Source organism: Rissa tridactyla, chromosome 1, assembly GCF_028500815.1.
Source record: "Rissa tridactyla isolate bRisTri1 chromosome 1, bRisTri1.patW.cur.20221130, whole genome shotgun sequence".
NCBI classification, from domain to species: domain Eukaryota; kingdom Metazoa; phylum Chordata; class Aves; order Charadriiformes; family Laridae; genus Rissa; species Rissa tridactyla.
Window position 1 is genome coordinate 34,241,305 of NC_071466.1, and position 22,647 is coordinate 34,263,951.

Sequence of the window (22,647 nt, forward strand, 5' to 3'; positions counted from 1 at the left end):
AAATGTATCATTTACACAGCACAAAATGATCAAGCCAGTAGTTTCTAGGGTGCCCTATGGGCTGTGGCTGTTGGGGTTTTTTTTTATATTTCTAATGAAAAAGACAATGGCTTTGTTGAAAAACTAATGGCTTTGTTTTGATCAAATTAAAATACACTTTTAAGATTCTGTGGCATACAAAAGTAAAATGAGCTATATTCTAGCAAAATAAAATTTAGATTTTTGTGACAGTGAATTTTGACTCTGACATTCCAACTGAGTCAACAGTCTTCTATTTCGCTAAGTAAAAAGGATAATATGATAACAATATGTCTATTCTAAAAACATGGGGAATATTACACAAAGGATCACTGTGGCAGGAAAACTGGAGTCCCTCATTCATCAGAATTTTAAGTATTTTCAGAATACAAGTGAACAAGCTACAATACACCCACAAAATTTATTTTTAAGAGGTCAGTAGGTTGCTTGTTCTATTACTGATTGTCTTTGCTAACTATTCAATAAAGAAAATATGTTGAAGACATTAAATGTATAATGTAGAGAATAAAATGCAATGTATGCAACATACCCACAGGAAATGCCAATGGGAAACAAATTGCCTAATTCTTGGTATTTTGCAACTGTCTCTGCAAACATAATATTAAGTCATTAAGACAGATAAGTAAAACCACCAATCACACTCCCTCAGTTGCACTAACAGGCTTGCCTCTCTATACTACTTCATACTCACTGCATCCATAATTCATTTGCATTAAGATATTCAGTAACCTCATAGCACAAGCAACATGCTTACCTCAGAGGATACACAAATTTTACATCCCATGTTCATTTTCTATGGACTCCTAAATTTGCTTCCATCTGATGAAACACAACACTTTACACTTTAGACACGTGCTTCTTTTTCTCCTGTTTTACAATTACGGAAAACTTTGGAAGATCTGACAGAGTCTTAAGGCAATGCTGGTATTGCAATGCTGCGGACTTAAAAAAAAAATCCAAGTAAAAACCGAAAGCACATTAAAAAATAACCTATTATTTTCAAACATGTTTGCTCATGAACACACAAGCATAATTTGAGTTTCCCCATTTACCTGTAGTATACAATGGCAGCATTCCTTTCTCCATCTCAAAATACGGCATTAATGGGAGAAAACTTAAGTTTTGGAAAAATTGCAGCCTTTAAGTCAGAAGTGGCATAGCATAATGAATAAAAACAGTGTCTTTCTTCAAAGCAAGAGCACACATTGTGCTTCTGATGTGCCTATGTTATTTCATTTTTGTTGGCTGCAGTTCCAACAAACAACCGAAAATGAAGATTACCTAATATCTGGAAAAGAATGACCAAATATAGCACCTGAGTCGTACTGTTCTGAAACCACCAGAGAACACACAGAACATGTAAAAGCATTACAAAAAAGCAGTTTCATTGCAAACTACTATAATTAATTTACTTTGGGCAAATGCATTTAGTTGGATTCTCAACTCATTTTCAAGCTAATGGGAGGGAATATTTCCTATATTTTCTTGTTTACCCTAAATCCACAAATGCCCCACAGTGGCAGCTCAGAAAGACTGGGATGCCACAGGGAGAAGTTAAGAACAAACACACGTGCAGCACAATATGCACAATGGAACTAATGGTGGTCTTTGAACTGGATCCAGAAAAGACCCTTCCAGAGCTCTTGCAAAAGATTATGGTATTGAGAAACAATTTGTGGAACAGACTGGGAACTAAAACCCTTCCCTCTAAAAAGAGTCCAGCGTCAAAAGAAATAATACAGAATTAAAACATCTAGTCACCACACATTTTCTCATAGACTGCAGATTTAGTGATCTCTGGTCTGTTTTCTCCTTCAAAAACTATCTACTCAAAGCATCCATCCAAAACTATATTTAGGTTTGTTTGATAAGAAATGTTACTGCTAGACATGTAACAGCCCTATAGTAAATAATGGTTTAAACCAAATAATCAAGTAGAAGTTTGTGTAGCATGGTTAACATTTATTAATAGGCAACTACTAAAAAAGCATAGTTCTGTCATTATTAACAATAAATTTGATTATTAATAAAATAGTTTTTAATACTTTAATAACAGCCTCTTCATTCAAAGCATACCATATTCAAGATAGTTTAGGTAGATGCAATTATCACAAACCAAGGGTTGGATTTATGTTCCCATGCGATTTCCTCTTCTACCAATCTGCCATTCTTTTTAGCAAAAATAGTTTAGATAAAAACTGCACAGTCACCATTTCAACCCTCCTAAAAGTTTGTCCTTTGACATTATTAAAAAGTCAGGAACTACTATAGACTTGAATACTACATGACCTTTACTGTTCTTTGCTGAACAGAAGATCCATCAAACCATAAAACATATATGCACTTGTCAAAAAAGCACACATACATATAGTGAAAACTAAAAGATGACCTCCTAATCCTTTTCTAGTTTTCCTAAAAAACAATTTCTATTTTAAACTTATCAAAAAGAGGAAAAATAAATATGTTCCTTTAACTGACATGGATTCTCCTCACCTGGCTGAACTGAAAACTTAATATTGTCTTTGAATAAACCAGCAGCACATTATTGTCACGGAATGAAGTGCCTTACACCTCGCAAATGCTACAAAAAGGGTGGCCAGTACTAGCCAGAAATAAGATCAAACTCTGGGCTTACATACGTGCTACAAGATGAGAAATTCCAGAGGGAAAAGCCTAAGGCGAGGCTGAAACTCACGAACTACATGCTAATGAAGTGGAGTTCATGAAGTACCGTGTGACTGTACGAATTACAGGAAGGCTAAATTGCAGTCTGGATAAAAGCATTCTCTGCTGAGCACATCCTTTAGGAACAGAAAAGGAACAACTGGAATTGTCCATTGCTGTGAGTGCCAACAACTAAGACAGCTGTGTGAGAACCTGGTCAGAAGTCATGTTCATTTTTGTTAATATTTTTGTTTAAATATGGCAACAAATGTCAGCTTGACTTAAATTTTCATTTTTCCTCGTTGTCTTTTTTTGGGGGCCCTCTTTTTTTCAGCCAGCTGGCCGGATAGCAGTCACTTCCAGAGTAACTGAACCACCACAGTTTGTCTTCCATCATCTGTTTCCTAACACAGGGATTACATTTTGTGGCCTATAAACACCGCTGCATCTACTACTTTATTGCTGAGCTTATGGCTTGTAAGTCATCCTTTTAAGACCTAATAATTTTGTATCTTTTTCTACTAGTGAATTTTCACACTCTCTATAAAGCAAGTTAAGAGAAACTGATTGAACTTAAACCTAACAACTTCAAATGGTCCAGTTGTCACACAACAGAAATATTTTAAAAACTACAGAAGTGAGGGTTTTGGTTGTGGTTTTTTTAACCTACAGGCACACAGAGAGTCTTTCAAAGTCATTATTAGCACTAGGTAATACATCATTTTCTTCATCATGCTGGAATGAGGACAGCATGCAATACAAGCCTAGGTAAATGACCATGCTTATTACTGGTAAAATCATAGAATCATAGAATGTGTTGGGTTGGAAGGGACCTTTAAAGGTCATCTAGTCCAACCCCCCTGCAGTAAGCAGGGACATCTTCAACTAGATCAGGTTGCTCAGAGCCTCATCAAGCCTGGCCTTGAATGTCTCCAGGGATGGGGCCTCCACCACCTCTCTGGGCAACCGGTTCCAGTGTCTCACCACCCTCATTGTAAAGAACTTCTCCCTAATGTCTCATCTAAAGCTACCCTGCTCCAGTTTAAAACCATTGGCCCTCGTCCTATGGCTACATGCCCTTGCAAATGGCCCCTCCCCATCCTTCCTGTAGGCCCCCTTCAGGTACTGGAAGGGCGCTATAAGGTCTCCCCGGAGCCTTCTCTTCTCCAGGCTGAACAACCCTAACTCTCTCAGCCTGTCCTCATAGGAGAGGTGCTCCAGCCCTTTGATCAATTTCATGGCCCTCCTCTGGGCCCGCTCCAACAGATCCATGTCCTTCTTAAAATGGACCCAAACAATGAAGTTACGTCTCATACAGAACTGTAGGAATAATTTCAACCTACTTGATACCAACACCAAGATTTTTATTGCTTTTTTTTTCCTTTTTTATTTTCACAAACCCCTTAAAATTGCTTCAAGACTACAGAAGGATCCTCCCGTAGATACGGATGGTTGTGTTCTATTTCATCAAGAGTGGTTCCAAACAAGTTATTTGAAAATCTTCACTTTGAGCTGTAAGCAGCAAATTATTGTAAAATATGCCATCGCTCTTAGGAGTTGCCTTAAATCAGTAAGGTGCATGGAAGAGGCTATCTGTCTTAGCAGTCAGATACTTCTACAACATTTACAAATCATGTTTACTCTCTCTGTCAAATCCATAACAAACAATGTTTTATGTCTTAACTAGAGCTGGTAAAATTCATATGTTTTGCAATAGTACTTGGCAAAGTTGTATCACTTTGTTTATTAAGGAGCATCTAAGACGAGAGCAAGCAACCTGGTGCCACGCATACTATCCAGTCACTGTATACAACAAAAGTGTTACTTAATGAATCTGGAGATGACAAATGAGTCAGTCTTTCTTCGTTACTGCATGATAATCCAACACTCAGTCAACAAAGAGAAAGCAAACAGTAAAATGGAGCAGGAGAGCATTATGCTTTAAGCTAGCGAAGGAGCAGATGACTAAGTATTCTAAGAATTCAGAACCAGCTTTCTAAGAATACTGGTTTGCATAAAGCTGCTATAAAACAAACTCTCTGGGTGTCTGAGATAAAAATCACATTATAGAAGCTCTCTATTTGTAACCATTGTGTTTATTAACAAAACTAACCATGACTGTAAATTTACCAGGTAAGTTTTGTTAAAAATACCAGAACATAATAAGCAGCAATGGCTTCTGAAATTCGTACACTACTTCTAATCACATCCTGTGGCGTGGAGGCAAGCAATTCTCACACAAAGAGTTTCTCCTATTTTTAGAAATGTTTACAATCAAATAAACGTAAGAATATAAAAGGATCACTGCTTCAGAGAAAACTGATTTTCAAAGTTGCCCCTGAAGAATCCAACTACAAAACCATGAAAACCATAAAAAAAAACCCTCATACCCAATAACACCTTGTGGATTTTCTTTCCCCTGACATACGTGGTGCTTCATAAATCAGCTGTACAACAGGTTAGTCCCTTTGGATGGCTGAGTTCATACGATGGCCTCCTTATAGTAAAAGGAAACTGAACTGGGATTGCAAGGAAGACACACATACGCAACAGAAGACTTATTTCCTGCATCTTTCATCAGAAAACAAGCTTAATATTAACAGCACTTCTGGAAACAGCCAGGAAATAAGGGCTATGAATCGGAGTAATCCTAAGACACACTTCTTACCAACTAATGTTTACACATTTACCAGAGTTTGTGTTATAGCAGTTTTGCAATAGTTTCTCATATGCTTTTGACTAAAAAATCACTCAACTTCTCTCCCCCTCATTACCACTTTTTGCTTCTATTAAGTAATTTAATGGCCATCACAGAGGACTACTAAAAAAACCCCAACAAACAGAATACTTAGCTGTTGTGTTTAAAGATACAGTGTACACATAAATCAGTAACACTGTTATGGAGAGAAAGTTATTAGGACTCTGCAGGCATTAAACTCCAAAAGTGAAAGTACCCCAACTTGCAGAGGTGATAATCACCCAAAGGGCGTATCAAATTCCAACAGAGTTCAGGGTGTTAACCATTTTTTGAATACCAGGCCTCCAACATGGAAAATTTTGTTCTGCACTGTTGGGTACAATCCTGATACAGAAAACTTGCCTTGAGAGCAGCATCAAACACTACAAAGGATCCCTCACCGGCAACTAAAAACTGAAGCAGCAAAAAGCTGATTTCTTACGGGTAGCCAAATACGGCTTACTGAGGGACTCACGGATTCCCTCCTCTCCTGGCCTGGTTAATAAGACCTGCTGCTCCCTAACACCTTTCCAAGTCCCAAAGAAGCAAGGTGGAGCAATAATTCCAAAGGGACAGAGACACACGTTGTAGATAACACAGCTCATCACAAACACATAGATGAACAGGAGACTGTTCAATGTACTGCATTGAACACCCACACAAACACAGACAGCACACATAGGTCCATCCTGTTCCTAAGGATCGATGCTCAGAGATAAAAGAGCCTTTGCTTGTGCCTCTATAATAGCTACCTCCCAGAACCCTCTACCGTGTATTTCTCGGACTCTCATCCTGCTTGCTGGGTAGTCCAGCTTGAAGTCTGCTAGCAGATATCACACACATCACGCATCACAATGCACAGAAAGGCATTCACAGAAGGGGAAAAAAAAAAAAAAAAAAAAAAGGAGTTCAATAGGATAGGATAAGCTATGGTGATCAGGCAACAGAACTTCGCCAGGAAAAATGTACTAACCAGCTGCCTGCGTAAATGTAACTGCTTTTTTTTATCCCTTCCTTCTCCTTTTTCCCATACTCATTCCTCTCCACTTCACTTCGATCCTTCAGTCCCTAATTCCACCCCTTCAGCACTCTTCAATACATCCTACATGCCTTTATTCAATAGCTCCCCCTCCCCAGTGTGCCTGGCATTCCAGAGAGTTTCTTCCAGTGAATCACTTCAGCAGGTTTTGCAACAGGGATAATGGCTTCATCGGTCACCTTCGCTGGTTTTAGGAGCAGCTGATTCAGACAGGTCAAGTTGGATCAGTTCTTCATCTTGTCACTGTTCCTCTGGTCATTATCTGCTTATCTGAATAGCCATTAGCCAGATATCCTTACACAGAGGATCTCAAAAAAGAAACGAGCTTTTGAGACAGCTTAGTTCTTATTTCACTGACATTTTAGCATTTTTAGTGTATTATTTAGTTCTATTTTTTTAAGATAAATGATATAAATTATTTATATCATTTAAGCATGATTAAAAAATACATTTTCGGTATACTGTAGTCATCTAAAAAAATCAAAAATAAGAGGCAAGAAGAAAAACTTAATGACAGCTTAGCATAGCTGCAAATCGTACTAAACTATTAAAACAGCTGGTGGTGAAGGGCAATGCTACTCATTCCTATTATACAACCCATCTTTCCCCTTCTCCTAGTTCCAGCCTTTCTTCCATCTTTCCCTATTCATTCCAGCACTTGTTCTTGTATCTTGCTGATAGATTTTCATGAGTCCTGAAATATCAGTGCATCTCCCTTTATCACACTTGCTTTTACCATACTTCTACCAGGTAAAAATTACTGTTCTGTCTGTTTTATATGACAGGGACTGGAGACACAGCAACTATGTGACTCACTTGAAATTAGCTTTTCAAAGATGCCACGCATTATTTGCTTCAAGTGCTGGGGGAGTTGTATTATCCATATTTAATAAGTAACACAAGTCAGCAACGCCAGGGCAAATAACAGGGCAAAGCCAGATTTGTCTTTCTTACCCCAGATGTATGTTAGAATCATAGAATAGTTTGGGTTGGAAGGGACCTTTAAAGGTCATCTAATCCCAAGCCCCCTGCAATGAGCAGGGACATCTGCAACTAGATCAGTTTACTCAGTGCCCCGTACAACTTGACCTCGAATGTTACCAGGGATGGCACATCTACCACCTCACTGGGCAACTTATGCCAGTGTTTCACCACCCTCATGGTAAAAAATTTCTTCCTTCTATCTAGTCTAAATCTTCCTTCTTTTAGTTTAAAGTCATTACCCTTTGTCCTACCACAACAGGCCCTGCTAAAAAGTTTGTCCCCATCTTTCCTGTGGGCCCTCTAAGTACTGAAAGGTTCTCTTCTCCAGGCTGAACAAGCCCAACTCTCTCAGACTGTCCTCATAGCACAGGTGCTCCAGCCCTCCGACCATTTTTGTGGTCCTCCTCTGGACCCACTCCAACAGGTCCATGTCTTTCCTGTGCTGAGGGATCCAGAACTGGACGCAATACTCCAGGTGGGATCTAACCAGAGCAGAGCAGAGGGGCAGAATCACCTCCCTCTACCTCATGGCTGTACTTCTTGTCATGCAACCCAAGGTACAGTTTGCTTTCTGGGCTGCAAGCACACATTGCTCAGTCATATCTGTCAGAGTGATTTAAATCCTCCAGCAGGATGACAGCCTGTGAGTGTGATGCCTCCTGTAGCTGAAGTAAGAAGGTTTCGTCAATAGGCTCCCCTTAATCGGGTGGCCTGCAGCAGACACCAACCACAAGGTTCCCTTTGTTGCCTCGGTCTCTAATTTTTACCCATTGGCTTTCAACCTGCTCATGGCTATTCTTCAGGGGCAGCTCTTCACACTCTATCCATTTCTTCATGTAGAGGGCAACTACTCCACCTCCCCTTCCTTGCCTGCCCCTTCTGAACAGCCTGTAGCCATCGATCACCACACTCCAGTCATGGGATTCATCCCACCAAGTTCCAGTGATGGCAACTACATTCTGAGATGACATCTTATTTTCCTAAGGGAAAATTTTTAGGCAGAGAGGCTGTAAAAGGATTCAGAGGAAAAAAAACAGCACAGTAATACTGCTGAAAGTGTCAGGGGTGAAAGAGAGAGACAGAGAATCTCCCTGTCTTTACCATATAGAAACACTGTTATAAACACCAGGATAGGAAGCCAGCTTTTGCCTGAAGAATCAAAGACACTTTCAGTTTATTTTTGGTTTTGCTGCAGGCTGAAGAGTTACATTGCCCAGCATTTGCTAAATGTAAATGTTAAGATTCAGAAAATATGCCTACATCAGCAAAGTTCAGATTTCTAGTTTGTACTGGTGTAGGTCCATGAACAATAGCAAGTGCAGACCATAAACTAGTGCCAATATAGATACTTTTGCTACATCTAATGATATACAAAGTTAGGGAATAAACAACATCCTTGCTTAGCTTTCACTGTTAGTAGTTCCAACGGAGAATTTTCGCTCCATTTTTAAATAAGGCTAAAAAATTTTAAGGTAATTATATTTTAGTCACTATTTTTTTCAGAATTAAAAACTGATTTGCATTGCTTTATGTATAAGCAAAGGCTTATAAGACACTCATTTAACTAGTCAAAATGCTTTTTTCTCTGCTTTTCTGTTGTGCTCTTAAATAGCAACTTTATTCAATAATAAAAAAGGCTCAGTTCTACTGAGAATTTAGGTATCCCACAGAATAATGCGCGTCCAAAAAATGGGCTTATTTTAGCCTTGGCTATCAACATCAACCAGAAACTGTTTCTATACTGTGGTTAGTCTATTCATTATGGCTAGCCACAGGATACTAGTTTGCTATGTTATTTGAAGGTTTTGTTGTCTTTTTTAATGTACGTCCTTATTTGCTGTTCCCTGTTCCCCAGTGGTCCCATCTTCATTCACATTCATTTCAGACAATTCCGCAAGGAAGCCACAAGCCCTGCCAGTCAGGGACCTCAGCATAACCCTTAAGAACCTACTTTCTTTCCTACCTTCCTTTTGTTCAAAACCGTGCAAACTAAGCATCTCAACTATCAAGGCACAGAAGCAGTCCTGAGAAGCCACAACCAAAAAAAAAGCAAGAAAAGGATTTTAAATCTGTTTCCAGTTCTCAAATAAAAAGACCAGCTGAAATAATTCCAAACATATGGTAAAAATACATTCTACTTCTAAATTAACACAGAGTAATTCTGAACTCGAATATAAACCAGATATTTAAATAAAGTATCTTTTTGGAGTCTAGGATATTCATATAAAGAGCAAAAAATTACCCAGGCAGATAAAGCTGTTACATTAATGACACTGTGGTATCAAGACACTCCTCTCTTTCTACAGTCAAATGATAGCACTTTCACTATAAATAAAATGCCTTTAGTAAAACAAACTAACTAAGCCTTTGAGGTTAATACCTACTCTGCTCAGTATGCTTCAATTATTATCACCAGCCATAAAACATCTTACACAGTTTTGAAATCGAGCATATTTATCTAAGCTTTGCCACCTCAAAAATAAAGATACTTTAAAAAATACCGCAGTTCACTACTAAATTTATGGAACACTAATGAAAAATTCCCTGGTGACAACAAGATGACTGGATTTTTAAAACCACTTTAAAACTTAAATTAACTGAGGAGGTGCCAAGGACGTTTTAATATGCTTAGATCACGAAGTCAAGCCAATAGTAAAATCACTTATTCATCTGGTTTAACCATGAGAAGATTCTGTAGGATATTACTCCAGACAAACATCCTAAAAAATATTCTGTATTTTATGCAGTGAAAAAATAAACTGAAATTAATGATCTGAAAACACATTTAAACAGTGTAAGATTTATAATGATTAGTTACTTTTACACATGTGCAGAGAATTTGAGTGGACAAGACTCCATGACAGGAGAAAAACCCAAATGTATAACATTTAGTCACACTAATAAAAATGCTTATGAGCCGCGAAAAGAAAATATTCAGAATTACAAAAGAAAAATATGTTGCTCTTTTCTTAAAAAAAACCTAAGTGCCACATGGCGTAAGATAAAACTGCTTCCAATATATATAAATACACATATGTAAAAGATCACTTATACAATTCAAAAGCTAGTCACTACTCAGTACTCCATCTCACAGTCTTGCATAGCAAGTTTCTTAAGTTCCTTTCAACACAGAAGAGTTGGACCAATCTATTTCATTTGCTTATCTCCACTTCAGAAACATAATGTATTTACCCCTATTTAAAAAACTAGCCTTGGTTAAATTAATCTGGTTACATTATGCCTCCCAAGTTCCTCCTGCTTCTCTCACAAAAGCCACATGCATGCCTCAATTTTCTTTGTTCCCTCAAGCGCGCTTACTGCAGTATAAACAATTCTGAGAAAGTCACTGCTGAAATTATCCTCTTCTGTTACTAGGAATAATAATAATAAACAGGTCACATGAGTTCTGAGGTTAATGAAAAGTTCTCTAAATTCTGAGGTCCAGCTAAGATACAACTGTAATTTTCAAACTGTCAACATACACGAAAGACAGCTGTATTTACTGATTCTTAGCTATTAGGAACTTAAAGGAAGCAATAACATTCTAGCAGGGACAAACTCTATCATAAGTATTCCAGACAAAATTCATGTAACTTCATCATTTACACACAAATTATGTTCAGTTATTGGTAGGGTAACAGACCACAAAGACAGCCACTGCAGCAAAAGATATTCCAAATTTTTTAAAGCTGACACTACCAGGGGCTTGAGGCATTTTTAGGAAAGTTCAACCCACCACTGCAGAGACAATCATTCTCAGAAACAACCCTTGACAGGAATTGTCTTTTTGTGAGAGACTTGCTTTCAACAGATACGAAAAATAGGCAGTTCCATGTCATGCTTCTCATCTGAGGACCATAGTGAGTCTATATTACCATCTCCCACCTTTAAATTGATATAAGTCTTTCACTTCTTCCAAAAATGATTTGCTTGCTTACTACCTTTCTCTTGCACATGCTTTCCACAAGCTTATCTGGTTGGAAGTTCAGCTGCAATTCTGCAAGTAAGCCTTGCAAAATTATCAGCCTTGTACATACGAAGGGAAAACTACAATTCTAGATGAGTACAGAGAATTACTCCTGCTCAGCTGGTTTAAACCAAACATAAGGAGGAATAAAGGTGTATACAGTCAACGTGCTCAAAGTTTTTCAGTCCCTCCAAAAAGAGCACAGATTTTCTGAACAAAAGTTTATTCTTTCAGTAGCAGTCTGCCAAGCTTCTATGAAGTCTAACTTTTCTTAAAGAACTGGAGAGTTGACGTTTTTACTATTTGCTCATGTAACTTGCATAAAAACTTCATTCTTCTACGCTTCTTCAATTCTACCTGGATAAACTTAATCCTCCTGTACCCAGGGGTCATCTCCCGCTTTTACATTCATCTGTGAAGATCATCTGAAATAGGCAAGACTGAGAAAGGAGAAGTCCTGTTCTTAAAACAAAAATTTTAATTACACAATCTCTGTATCGGGCAGTCTAACTCTCCTTTGGAAAACTGCTCAACACCCAGAGTTTGGTTTCAATTCTGGCTATTGCTTGTTTTTTTTAGTAGTCATAAAAGAAAGAGGATGTTCTTTCAGGAAATCCTCAGGTTTCATGTCAAGGATCTGTAAACAGAGTGTAATAGCACTTTCAAGCTTTTATGTAATTAGTATTTTTCACTTGGAAACTACTGTTGTAGAGAAACTGTCCCAAGTTAAATTCAGTACTAGATCTCTTCTGCCTCCCATTCCAACAGATCCAAACACTTACAAATAGTCTCTCTGACTTGGAAGGTTCAGCAACACAAGTTCAGAGGGAAAGGTTTTCCATACCTTTGTTTCAGTAAGAATTTATAAGGAATACCTGAGTGAACTTTTACACACACTTGGATGTTATGTATCTGATAAGACTGTTTCATGTTTCGCATACCTTACACTACACCAAAGGTTTTTCTTTGAAGTTGCACAGTCTACCTACATCTTGATTTTACAAAGCCATGGGGATACCCTGGTTATTGGGGCAGTCCCCATTCCTGTGCCTCCAAAACATCAGGACTGTCTAAAGAGACTTTAAGCATATACAGACACCATAGTTGGGGACACACCTGTATCGACACTGTGTTACCCTAATTTTCAGTAACCCGTGTCATACTTTGTTAAATGACATTTAAAAAACAAGAGACTGAAAGTTACATAGCTAGAGGACAGACCTGGAAAGGCAGAATTTTTCTCTGATACATTCTGTTGCAAATATACAATCTGGTTTTAAAGCACTGTAGTGATGGTGAAAAGGATGTCACATATTCAAATGACATTGTTTTTCTCATGCTTTAAACACAACAGTGAATTCACGCTCATGCTTCCTGCTTACGAAATGAAAACAGTACTGTACTACTGAAGACTCAATGTCATTTTTTTTTTAATAAAATGAATCACTTCAAAGTGAATGGGTAACAGAAGTTAGCAAAATCAAAGTCTTTTCACACTGAGTAATTTCCCTTGTCAAGACATTCACCTATTCCTGAACTTTTATATTACAAGTGTGCTTGGTGTTTATGGAAGACTGTTTTCACTCAACGATTCCCAAAGACGACTTGTTTTTTTCAAGTAAAAGCTAATATAGAAAAGGATCCATCAAATACTTGGTATCAGTAATAACATATATTCTTCAATTTCTGTATTAAGGTACTTTAAAAAGCACCAATATTGAAACATCAAAATCAGTATATCATAACAAAAAGATATTAGGGGAAAATATCAGGTCAGATTGGAAAACCTGAGAGAAGAGAAGCTACTGCAGCTCCATGGCCCCAGGTCCAACCTGTAGCCGAGTGAAAAATGTATTCCCAGTAGGCAGACACACACAAAGAACACGTATGCGTCACATATGCATATATACAGAACTGGCCACATAGATAACAATGAAATACACACAGAGCACTCATACAAATACAGGCAGCACGAACAGAATACATATACACACTGACATACACCCACACGCATGATGTGGATCCATCCTGCAGCAAGGTTCAGACACTCAGTCTCCCCAGCTGCTGGCATCTGGAGATAAGAGCCCCTGAGGCTGTAAACACACAGCTGGCCAGGACTCTCCTGGTCCTCCAACAGCCAACCCCACTGTGGTTTCGCCCTTAGAGAGCCACACACATACACAGATCTCATCCCTAGAGGTCCCCCAGACCCTACAGTCTCTTCAGCAAGCTGTCCAGGACTTCCTTGATCCTTCCAACCGCCAGACGCTCCCGTGGTCTTTCCCTTAGAGACACACACATGACTCCCTGACCAGTTCATCTACTCACCAGCTAGTCAGGGTTCATCTCTGCCAGTACTCGTATGCTTGCACATCCCATACTCCCTCCAGGCACTGCCACCACAGACACACCAGCCTCTGAACACTGGTCACACTCCAGTGGACAGTACTTGGTTTCACTCACCACCGTCTCTCCAGTAACTGGCACCATAGACCGTGTAACCTGCAATCCCACTCCAGTTGCTGGCACTTAAGTCCATTCAGTCCAGTCTCTCCATTTGCTGGCACCACAGACAGACAGGGCCTCCGACTCATGGTCCAACTCCAGTTGCTGGCACTCAGGCCCCCTGCACACACCCTGTGTACAGAATAGGGAGTCCTTCACCCAGAAAAGGAGTTAAAAAAGGAATTTAGTAAGATAATACAGACTGGACTGATAAGGTGTAAGGCACGGTCAGACAAGTATACTGACCAGCAAATTACTTACAAGTGACTGGTCTTCTTTATCCATTAAATACCCCTATCTTCCCATAAACATTCCTCCTCAAATCACTCCCTTTCACCATCTTTGTTTCATCTCCAAAGCATGCCATAATAAATCCTGTGCAATCCCAAAATGCTCTACCCCTGCAGCCCCTAATGTGCCCTATACCCCAAGGCAGGAACCCTATCAGTGTAAAAGGTGCTCCAGCCTTGACTCATCCTGATGGGTCTCACACCTGGATAAATGGGGCTGAGGCTTCCTGGGAGAGCATCTTTTCCTCCAAGTCCTTAATCTGTGTTCCTTGCCTGCCTTCGAGCCTCTGTGCACCTCTGGGCTTGTGGAGATTGGCCTTTGATGAGCTGATGGACCTGTAGTAGCCGGGGCAGGGTATTATTTGGGCTTCCCCCTCTCGCACTGTTTCTCTGTGCTCCTCTGTGGGGCTGCAGCTGAGCTTTAGTTACATCACCTAAAAAAAGGAGGCACAGCTGCACCAAAAGATGTTAATTAAAACATTCTTTCAACATATCAACTCATAACACAAATTTCCACATAGCATCAGACCAAATATTCATCCCTCCAAAATTACAAGAATTAGAAGTATGTCTGTCTTTTTAATGCAACAGCTATGCTCCAAATATTACCTTTATGAAAGGTAGTGATAATAATACAGTTTAATTTTGTATGATGGTTTCATTAACCGATGTAAAGCTAATGTAAATTAGCTTTTTGCCTAGGTCCAATTTATATATATAAAAAACCAACACCACCACCACCTCACCAAAAAAAAAATCTAAGTCTCTGTTCTAGCTAATACAGTATTTTGGGAATCATTAAGTAATCAAATGTTAATTTATCTTACCCTGTCAACTTAACTTTGAAAACAATCTTAGCCTTATTTAAAGTCTTCTGAACCGGAAAAACCTGATTTCATTACCTCCTTACGAATTCATGTACAACAAGGAGATAAAGTCACCCCAAACAATACGAGTTATTAAAACAAAATCTGGGCAATGGTCAGATGTAAGCCACTTCAGTGCAGCTCTAAAAGCATTAGATCCAGTCATCTTTCAAAGTTCAATATACAGTCAGAATTACTCTAGGCATTCTGTTCCTCAAAGCAGCAAGAGAGATACTAATTTCCTGTTCCAGCATAATAGGAAGTGGGTTGGTTTTTTTTTGCATGCTTGACACAATACTTTGAACATAGTATTTTTATAGGCATCCTCCTGTTATTCTAAATAGAGTGCCAGAAAAAAAAATATCATATTGTTGAATATACACTGAGTGTGTCTACAGTAGCATTTTAGTTCAGATCAGGAATCCAGAAGATCAAGCCTCCTTACCATCACCACTTACTGGACTACAAATACATTGCAGAGAGCACATCAACTTTTAGAGGCAACTAAACTTGAAAATACACTCCTAAAAGGTCAGGCAGTCTAAAAGATCAGAACAAGTAAAAAATAAAAACCCTTTAAAATTGTAACAATAAGGTGACTGGGGCCTCAGCACCAACTATTTTGCTTTCAAGTTCCACTCTTACTAATTGTGCTAATTGCTAATGTATACGTAGACAAATCTCTTTAATTGATACAGTTCTATCCAAATGAAAAATCACTAATTGTACTACAGACACAACTTTCACTGGTAATTTCAATTACACCTGCCTCAAGGTTTAATGCTTAAGAAAACCAAACAAAACACAAAAAACCTCATTAAAAACTACCTCTGTTAGACCTAAAATTTAACAGATTACAAAATTACTTCAGCTTTGAAGCAGTTTTTCTATAGGATTCACAGATTTAAACCCTGAATAAGGGATTAACGCATCTTGCTTGAAGTAACATAGTGACACTAATCCACTGACATTTAAGAGGAAGAGTTAGTGGCTGGAGACTGATTTTTAAGGAATGCGATTATGATACAGAAACAGCCTAGAGAAGGCACAAAATTTTTTCATCTGTGTTTATATGCATTAAAAACACTCAACTGTATTAAATCCACTTAAAATACTGCCATTTAGTATTCCCCATCATACAGAGGAACCGAAGCAATCAAGTATCTGAAACAGATATTTCCTTTGCCTAAGAAAGGCAAAACATTATGACAATATCAAAAAGGAATCAGAAGACAGATAACAAGACAGTCATAAATATCTCGGCACATATGTTTAAGACAGGCAACTCTCAGACCACAAGCAATCTTGGAAACAATGATACACACAACATTAAAACTTACATGGAAAAATTTACAGAAATCATAAGCGAACAGAAAAGCAAAATATATTTTTACTACAGCCAGACAGACTTAGAAAAACAATTGCACAAGGACACAAACAAAATAGATTAGGTTAGAATTTTGAGGTACTCGTACTCTGCTGGTATTTACTTTTTCTGTAAAAACAGAATAGGATTTCAAATCAGTAATCAGCTGCATACTTTACATAAGATTACTACGTAACATATAAGAATATATAAGAAAATAGCTAATGCTACGTTATTACCTCAACTCATAAAAGTGTGACCAGGCAGTATTACTGTAAAAAGTAACATACTTCTGTAAGTACGTACTGTGAGTAGCAACCAAGTTCATAACGAAATATATACACAACTTCTTTGAAAAAGTTCTGTGTAAATAGCAAACTTTGTTCTTAAAACTGATCCTGAAAAGCTCCCATGACTACACTAGAAAGACCTCTAATTTTCAAGTTACGGACATAAAAACATGCCTTTCTTTCCTCCCAGCTACAAGAAAATAAAAATCCAAGTTTTAAGTCCATACGCTTGAAGTGTATATATGTGCACACATAATTTTCTCACATGTCTATGAACACACACTTGCACATTTGCAAATGAAAGAATACAATGCACAATGACTGAGGCAGTTCTTTACTCAAGTACATCCTTGTTTGAGAAACTGCTTTACACAAAACTCTGGTAAGCAGTAATTTCAATAGCCAGTATAATTTGAAATATTTTGCCTGCATATAATTATGAGACTAAAAACAAATGTGTTTTCATGTGACTAGTTACCCCAGGGAACAGCCTGGTAAGGAAATACATTCTCATGGCTTAACTGTGGCTTTATCCGGCAAATAAGTACCCCACCTCCCCTACAAAGGCCTCGAGAGGCCTATACTTGAGCACCATGTATATACACACACAACTCAAACAAGAATAAAAAGTAACTGTGATCTATAAATTACATTTTCCTCAAAGTCTTACAAGTAAATGTGAAACACACACATTACTCAGGTAGTCTCACCAAAACAGGGAAGACTGATCTGGTAACCTTCAGAAATTTTGACTCAACTAGACCTCACAAAGTAAGTTTTTGCTATAATAAAAAAAAAAAAACACCCACACAAAACCCCACCAAACAAGCACAAACAGGCCAATTAATTTATTCTCAAATGAAAATTAGCAGTCTGGAAAATATGATTACACAACAACTCTTGCCATTTGCTAAAAGTCATTGGACAGAGAAATATCTGGGCTACAGTATCCCACATAAGCCTATTTGTATTTATTTTCTTTACTTGAATTAGTTCATAATTAATTTTCATCACTTGAAGCAAGATATTGGGTAGGCAATTACACATTATTTGGCTTTCTCCATACAAAAAAGGTACATATAAGTAACAAAAGATTTTTCCACACAGTCATAAATTAATAGATTCAGTTACAAGGCATAAGGTATTTAAGTATACAATCCAGCATCCTTCTGTTAGAAGCTGAGAGTTACTGTTTGGTAGTAAAAACTGGTTTTTATTTTCATAAAATTTCCTTCATTAAATAAACATTCTGAATTATGGATCCACTTTCTTGCACAACTAAAAAAGAAAGCAAAGTACTTAAAGACACCCTTTTCAAGGGGTTACACCTCACAATTTGTTTTTTCTGCAAAAAGAGAAGGTGGGCTCAATCTTCTTTTCCCTTCATTTTTCCTACATGTCAGAGGGAGGCCTTTAAGACTCAACTCTTCTGTGAATTAACTAGTTTCATTACTGGAAAATGGAGATCAAGGCAAAAGAGAGGAGGAGCACATTTCCAAAAGCTGTCTTTAGATTTAGCCTTGCCATCTAACTCTCCTTTCACATACAGTACCAATGTATTCATTGTGCCGTTCTAAGTTAACTACTAAAATCGTTACTTACAAATTTTGCTTCAAATTAGTAAACTGCAGTAAAGTTGGCTAACTCAGGCTATATCTGTAGGTCAGTGTTTACGTAGTAGTTTTATGAAAGACCAAGAGCCAAAGCTTCTTTTTTATCTAAAAAAACTACCTATTACTACAGTGGAAATCCAGTGGAAAGTCCCTAAAAACATTTCAGATGATGCAGTCAAATGATATTATTTAAACACTGACTTCCTCCAGGTAATTTACTGCCAGGTATGCTGACTGACAAACATTTTAAATGAAAATTAAGGAACACAGAGCAAACCCCCAAGGAAGATACTTCCATGCTACTAAACTGTATAAATGCAGTACAGTAGGTTATAAACTAAATTACTGTTCTCACTGTCTTTCCTTTTTCTTTAAAACTTATAGTTTACTATATTTATGAGGACAATACAAGAGACAGTTAAAGGACATCTGATAATATCCATGTTCAAAATCATTCAATGCAGCTAAGACAGTAAAACCATAACCCTGCTACTATTTTTCCAGTGGCCTAATGTACTGCAGTTATTCCTTGCTTCTAATCCTTTAGCCATAAATACTAAAAGAAAGCACAAGCATTCTCAGGGCTTGTATTATTGAAACATTATTTAGAAATCTGTCATGTCCCAACACACCTGTTGCCTGTTCTGTTCCTCACCAAATTCTACAGTTATAACATGAAGGTTCTCACTAGTTCAAATCTATCACTCAGAAAGTCTATAGCCTTTGATGGGTAAATATTATGGGGATAAATAAAAAAAAAAATTAGAAAGATTGTTAAATGTTGCATTACTATTTTGTGAGGTAGAAAAAATATTGGTAAACACATTTTAGAATGGAAAATTCAATTTACGAAAGACAGTTTTGCGAGAATTACGTTCTAAGATGTTACTTGATTAAACATGTTACTGGTCTTCAAGTTAATAATATTGTACACACACAAAAAAATAAATCAAAGAAACAAAATCCCACATAACAACAGTGATACCGAATAGAACAACCCCCAACGTATTTCATTACCTAACGCATTTTACACTAACATATGACTGAATCATAAAAGCAGTCTGGTATCATCTTGCCACAGACGAGTTCTCTTGCAGATTTTAATCTGATTAAATTCAGAAAACAGGTTTAAACTGTCTTGCTTTTAACAACTACAGTTTCTGGTATTTGCTAAAGAAACTAAAGAGAAGAAACACAAAGAAAATAAGTATCTGTCCTCCATTTGTCATCTTCTAATTGGGGGAAGAACTTTCACATATTAAAACCATATATAATGAAGTTACATAGCAGCAATACTGGAGACAACAAAAATATAGTGCAGTTAATAAAAATATCAGAAGACAATTTTCTAACATTCAGATACTGGAATAGAAGAACAAACTCTTCCAATATTTTATTATTTACATTACTGCTGGTATGGCACTACAGTTTCCCCAAGATAGTCTGGAAGTAAGAATTAAAACCAAGGCACAACATGTAAAACCAAGCTAGTGAGCAAGAATAACTATCTTTCAACAGCTATAATTGCAAAGTCACATTGTATACAGACATCTATACTACTGCTCTCACAGTGACACAGACACACTGAAACTCATTTGGAACTAATCAAACTCAGATGGTGACAGCAGGCCAGCAGGCTCAATACAGCACCAGTGACAGGAGAGTTTGCCAAGAAAATAGGCTGAATAAACCTGTGCTGAGGTTTATGTAGATAAAAGATGACAATAAGCTATCTTCCACTGCTATAACTACCATACAGCCCTCATTAAAAGGAAGTTTTAGGCAGGATATCCGTATTACATTTTTGTACCAAAGCAAATTTCTGCATGCATTACGATACATATATTTGCTCTAGCCAAGTCACCAAGAGTGAAGTCCCATAAAGTATCATTTGTTTTAGAAACTGGGAAAATCCTACATACATCAGTCAGAAGGGATTTTGCCAATAACTGCAGTTATGCCTACCTTTCACACTACCTGCATTTGGATGTACCAAATTGGCAGGGAAAAAAAAAAGACAACTTATTTTGCTTTGCTTGGGTGCACAGCTTTTCCTTAAACTGTCTTTAACTCAACTCAAGAGTTTTCACACTTTTACCCTTCTGATTCTCCTCTCCATTCCACTGAGGTGGAACGAGTGAGCAGCTGTTTTGGGCTTAGCTGCCTATCAGCGTTAACCCAGAACAAATAAGTAAAATTTACAGCCACGCCACTTACAGTTTAGTAATTACAGTTTAGTAAATTTTAAACAAATTATAGTTTAGTAATTTTAAACACAGGCATTCCACAGCTGCCATCAGAACTTAAAAGGAAAAAAAAAACAAAAACACAACAACAAAAACTAATCTCAGACAAAACTGCGTTTCCTAGTATTCTTACTAAGCATTTCAGTCTTGAGTGCTAGAAGTTCCTCATGAACATCTTGTAAATGGAGAACTACCAACATACCCAGAATAGGGTCTAAAATCATAGAATCATAGAACCATAGAACCTTCATGGTTGGAAAGGCCCTTTGAGATCATCGAGTCCAACCATACATAAAAAAAAACCCCACAACAACAACAAAAAACCCTACAATCTCTGCCACTAGAGCATGCCCTGAAGTGCCACATCTAGAGGTTTCTTAAATACCTCTAGGGATGGTGACTCAACCACTACCCTGGGCAGGCTGTTCCAGTGCCTGACCATGCTTTCAGTAAAGTAATTCTTCCTAATATCTAATCTAAACCTCCCCTGCCACAACTTCAGACCATTTCCTCTGGTCCTGTCATTATTCACCTGGGAGAAGAGGCCAACACCCACCTCTCTACAACCCCCTTTCAGGTAGTTGTAGAGGGCAATGAGCTCTCCCCTCAGCCTCCTCTTCTCCAAATGATAACCAAGAACACCATATTCTCTTTTAAAGTGTTGTAAAGGCACTTCCAAAATGCTTTAACCCACATCCTTCCTTCATTATTCCCTAGACAGACTAACAATGAAAGTCTGCATTTGGTAACAAAGTATGTCAGAATTGATGTCGATACACAACTGGAGCAAAACTCTACAAGTAGGTTTATGGGTAAGTATGTCAGCAGATAAAAGGCACAAATGCAAAGCAAGGTCGTAAACAGAATTTAATCACCTCAAGTATTCTTCCACCAGGAAAATGCTGGGAATTCACAACAGGAGGAATACCTCACACCTGTCCCACACTAACAGTGGTCTGGCAAAGTTCAGCTACTGTGTTCAAAATCTCATCTTGAAGGGCTTTGAAAGATATAAAATAGAAAAGCTATGATTTAAAGAGGAATAAAGATGCTGAAAAGGAAGCCTCCAGACAATGACGACTACACGCCGCTTGCAAAATGATATCTTGGGAATTCAAGATACTTGGGAATGCCTCAGCTAAACGGAATATGCTTCAGCTGGCAAGAACAGGTAAAATGGGTTCATACCTGAGCCTGCTTTGTACAGGTGGTTGGGCCAGATGACCTCCAGGGGTCTCTTCCAACCCAAGTTATCCTGTGATCCCATAAAATTTAGATACAAAGTTGGAATAAGCTTGCAGGCTTTTATTTAATTAACTGCATGTTTTAACTGATACTTGTCTTTTGATTTACAAGTATCCTGTTTAAAGAAGCTGGTTTTGTGAAGTTTTAATTAGATCTTAACCAAAAGTTTCAAAAGGGAAAAGTTACCTCCAAAATCAAATGCCAGTTGAACCAAAATTATTACAAGTGAGAGAAAACACAGATAAGAAACCCAAAAGAAGTGAACAAACCAGCTTTGCCATCCAAGAAAGGCAACTGAAGGGAAATGTTTCAGAAAGACCACAAAGGGATCTAAAGTGGAACCCACACTTCAATCATTTAGAATATTGAAAATGGTATAGGTAAAAATCCAAACCACTTACTGTACTGAGTGAACAATGTTTCTTTGTTAATTCCAAGACAGGTTAAAGTAGCTTTTAATCAAATCATTTAAGAAGTCCAAAATAAGTCAGTTAAGCATGTTCTCGTATAAGAACTTAATATAAAATGACCATCAGCATCTTTCACTCATTTATTAATTTCAGTATGTCCTGAAACTTGCCATTAAAACTTTGCCTAATTTATGGACAGTTATCAACACCTCTTTCACCAGTTGGGAAAAAAAAAAAAGCTGACATTAGCTCACCTTCTCTGTCCCTTTTCCAAGTCATCACTGCCTGAAACAGAAGCTTAGATAACACTACCAACAAGACACTCCTTATGAGAGTAAAAGGCCAACATAAGACTTGGAAAAACAAAGAGGTACAGGTACACCTCT

General features: G+C 37.8%; 1 protein-coding gene across 7 annotated transcripts in view; it reads right to left on the minus strand.

Annotated features, from left to right (window-relative positions):
* Positions 1 to 22,647, minus strand: part of LRCH1 (leucine rich repeats and calponin homology domain containing 1) — a 139,326-nt gene that overhangs the window by 100,187 nt on the left and 16,492 nt on the right. Inside the window, exon 1 of one of the 7 annotated variants that reach the window (XR_008468208.1) lies at positions 13,894 to 16,264. The exons of the other annotated variants lie outside the window; for them this stretch is intronic. The gene's annotated coding sequence lies outside the window, so the exon portion shown is untranslated. Of the gene's footprint in view, positions 1 to 13,893; positions 16,265 to 22,647 lie in introns of those variants that run through there. 7 annotated transcript variants of the gene reach the window in all.